This window comes from Carlito syrichta, unplaced genomic scaffold (assembly GCF_000164805.1).
Source record: "Carlito syrichta isolate Samal-C Ts95f unplaced genomic scaffold, Tarsius_syrichta-2.0.1 Scaffold91638, whole genome shotgun sequence".
Taxonomy (NCBI): Eukaryota; Metazoa; Chordata; class Mammalia; order Primates; family Tarsiidae; genus Carlito; species Carlito syrichta.
In genome coordinates, this window is record NW_007035734.1 from 188,685 (window position 1) to 192,819 (window position 4,135).

Here is a 4,135-nt window from a genome sequence, read left to right on the forward strand (position 1 = left end):
TCAAAATAAATAAATAAATAAATAAATAAATAAATAAATAAATAAATAGGCCAGGCATGGTAGTGAACGCCTGTAGTTCCAGCTACTTGGAAGGCTGAGATAGAAGGATTGCCTGATCCCAGCAGGTTGAGGCTGGGGTGGCTGTGAGCATGCCACTGCTCTCCAGCCTGGGCGATGGAGTAAGACACCAACTAAAAATAAAAAATAAAAAAATAAAATGAATAAAACAAAGGTCTCTCAATTCACTCAATTTACTTAACTGCTGCTGGCCTAATTGGGCCTCATAATCCTCCAATTTTGGAGAAAATTTTTACACTGGATTTTAAAAGAAACTATAGGTTTCTAAAATAAAATATTTAATTCACTCCAGGACCTGAACCAACTGACCGTACTTTTTTTTTTTGATTTGGAGTCTCACTCCATCTCCCAGGCTGGAGTGCAGTAGCATTCTCACAGTCACCTCAGCATTGACCTACAGGGTTTCAGCAATCCTTCCACCTCAGCCTTCCAAGTAGCCAGAATTACAGGTGCGTGCTACCACACCTGGCTTTATTTATTTATTTATTTATTTATTTATTTACTGTAGAGACAAGGTCTGGCCAAATTGCCTAGGCTGGTCTTGAGCCTGCGGGCTCAGGCAATCCACTTGCCTCGGCATCTCAAAGTGCTGGGATTACAGGTTAAGCGACCAAGCCCAGCCTACCTATCTTAAGAGGTTCTTCTGAAGATCAAGGGGAATGACAGATAGATAAAAGAGGGTTATCTGACTGTACATCTCATGAGATCCCCAAGATTCTTCATGTCAACTAGTCCAAGGGCCTACACTTTGAGTAACCAGGCTTTTTTGCTAGCTATCAGTCGCTACTGGTATTCCTCAGAGACAGAACCTAAATAACAGTAGCAATAATACCATCACATTTAAATACCACTCTTTATTTTTTCTTTTTAGGGATAAGGTCTCACTCTGCCACCCAGGCTTGAGTGTAGTGACACAATCATAGCTCACCGCAACCTTGAACTCCTGGGTTCAAGTGATTCTTTCACCTCAGCTCCTCAAGTAGCTGGGACTACAGGTATACACTACCACACCCAGCTAATTTTTTTTTTTTTTGAGTTGGAGTCTCACTCTGTTGCCCACTCTGGAGTGCAGTGGCACATTCCCTGGTCACTGCAGCCTTGACCTGCTGGGCTCCGGCGATCCTTTCGCCTCAGCCTTCCAAGTAGCTGGAACTACTTGCGCGCACTATCATGCCCAGCTAAGTTTTCAGTTTATTGTAGAGACGAGGTCTTGCCATTTTGCTCAGGCTGGTCCCAAACTCCTGAGCTCACGTCATCCTTTCTCCTCCACTTCCCAAAGTGCTGGGATTATAGACGTGAGCCACCATGCCTGCCTGACTTCTTATACTTTAAAGTACCTATAAATCACCTGGGAATTTTGTTAAAATGCAGATTCTGATTCATTAGCTGTGGACTAGGGCCTGAGATTCTGCTGCATTTCTATCAAATTCCCAGCTGAATTTTGGTTCATGGAACACTCTTGTTGGTTCATGGAACACTCTTCAAGGCTAATCAAAGTCCTAATTTGTCTCCCTCACTTTGATCTCCTTCTGCTCTCCCAATTCATCCTTTATCTGGAAACAAGAGTGATTTTTCTAAATATGATGACAATTTAAACTCCAGAAATTTAAACTCCTGAAGTGGCACACAAGACCTTCCAAAATATGCCCGTTTTCTGACATCCATTGGTCATAATCTGAACTCTAAGAAGATCATCTGACTAAAGTCTGAACATAGCAAAAAACATAGTTCAAACCACAAAAATGATCAGTCTATATCTTGGCTGACATGAGTGACTACTGCAGCCTGATCAATCATGGCATTAGCCTCACTTCTAGTTTTCTCTCCCAATCATAAAATTACCTCCACCTCCTGGCAGAACCCTCCCTAAAATCACCTAACACTAATCTATATCCAATAAATCCCTTCTAACACCCTTTTACTGAGATGACCCTCATTTCCCCATGGTGTGCATTCTCCTTCACACGGGGTAATAAATCCAACCTGTTCAGCTATAGGTATGTTCCTGGTGGTCTTTGACTAGAAGAAGTCAAAGGACACACTGTTCATCCTACATATCTTCATAAGAACCTGTGAACACCTCTCATATCCCTTACATAACATTAGAATCTTGCTTTTATCAGCCTAACTAGCCTGAGCAGCTTAACTGGCCTGAACATAACTGATGCTCAATAATTTTGAAATATGAAAACCATGAGCTGGGGCCAGGCTCGGTGGCTCAGCCTGCATCCCAGCACTTTGGGAGGCCGAGGCAAATGGACTGACTTAGCCTGCGGGCTCAAGACCAGCCTGGGTACCTTGGTAAGACCTTGTCTCTACAATAAATCAAAAATTAGCTGGGCATGATAGCATGCGCCTATAGTTCCCACTACCAGGAAGGCTTAGGTGGAAGGATCGCTGGAGTCCAACAGGTTGACGCTGGGGTGGCCATGAGTGTGCCACTGCACTCCAACCTGGGTGACAGAGACTCCAACTCGGGGAAAAAAGAAAAAGAAAACCATGAGCCAGGCACAGTGGCTCAAGCCTGTAATCCCAGCACTTTGGGAGGTGAAGGCGAGAGGACTCCCTGAGCCTAGGGGTTCGAGACCAGCTTGGGCAAACTGGCGAGACTTCATCTCTACAATAAATGAAAAAATTAGCCAGGCCTGTTATTGCATGCCTGTAGTTCCAGCTACTTTGCAGGCTGAGACTGAAGGATCACCTGAGTCCAGCAGGTGGAGGCTGCGGTGGCCATGAGTGTTCACTGCACTCCAGCCTGGGATGCAGAGAGATCCTGACTCAAAAAAAAAACAAAAAAGATTCTTGTGAACCCCATGCTTAGTCTACTAAAGGGCAATAAGGAGGAGCCACAATTGCATATTCACTAGCATTACAAGTATAAAAAATGTACAGACAAAAAAGATTTGGGAGCCGGGCTCAGTGGCTCAGCCTGTAATCCCGTGCCTTTGAGAGGATGAGCTGAGTGGATTGCCTGAGCCGGCGGGTTCGTGACCTGCCTGAGCAACTTGGCGAGACCTCATCTCTACAATAAATCAAAAATGAGCCAGGCGTGGTAGCACGCGCCTGTAGTTCCAGCTACTTGGAAGGCTGAGGCAGAAGGATCGCCAGAGCCCAGCAGGTCGAGGCTGCGGTGGCCGGGAGCGGCCACTGCACTCCAGTCTGGGCGACAGAGTGAGACTCCAACTCAAAAAAAAAAAAAAAAGATTTGGGGTAAAACAAAAAAGGCTTAAAGTAATGTGTAAGATGATGACATTATGAGCAACATTATTTACTCTTATTTTCCAAACCCTCTGTAGTATTGTTACTTGTCTAATAATAAATTATAAATGCTTTTTTTTAACCAATGAATATAAAACCTGACCTATTAACTGGACAACACCAAGCTGAGGTTGCCGGTCAGTTTTAACAACGTAACTGAGTTAGCAGCGAGTAGTATTAGTAAAGGTTGTACATCCAGGGCTTACCAAGTGCCAGAAACGGTCTTAACTGTATTTTCATTGACGCCTAACAACAACCCTAAGAGAGGTACTATTATTATTCCAATTATAGCGACGAGGAAACGGAAGTCCGAAGACTAATTTACCCGAGGTTATACAGCAAGTAAGCGGCTAAACGAACTCTGGAGTCCCGGCTTTGAGTCCCCGAACTAGCCGTCCGGCCTCGGGAGGCTGGCCTTTTCGCCGTGGTTGGGCGGCATCCTCAACCCTCACCTGCCAGACCTGTGTAGCCCTCCCATATCCCAGACATACCAGCCACCAGCCAGCGACCGCTCACCTCCGGAGACTAAGTGTGTCTTCCGCCCGGGTCGCCGCTCTTTCCCGCCGGGTGCTTTTCCCGCATAGGTCCTTCTGCTTTTTCCTTCCGACCCCAAACGAGACGTCAGAACACTTAAGTTCCGTCAGGTTACCGAGACCCAGGAAGAGTAGCAAGGATTACCGTAGTCCGGGGAACTGAGGCTTTTGGTTCACCTGGTCCCTCAAAAGGTTCGATTCCACTCCTCCTAATCTTTTCTATTGTATGTGAGGGAGTAGAGAGAATTTAGAGAAGTTTTTTGCCC

General features: G+C 45.4%; 1 protein-coding gene across 1 annotated transcript in view; it reads right to left on the reverse strand.

The window, feature by feature from the left end:
- Window positions 1-3,882, reverse strand: part of NDUFAF1 (NADH:ubiquinone oxidoreductase complex assembly factor 1) — a 21,604-nt gene extending 17,722 nt beyond the window's left edge. The window contains exon 1 of the mRNA XM_008059806.2: window positions 3,853-3,882. The gene's annotated coding sequence lies outside the window, so the exon portion shown is untranslated. The remainder of the gene's footprint in view (window positions 1-3,852) is intronic.
- Window positions 3,883-4,135: the final 253 nt, after the last annotated feature.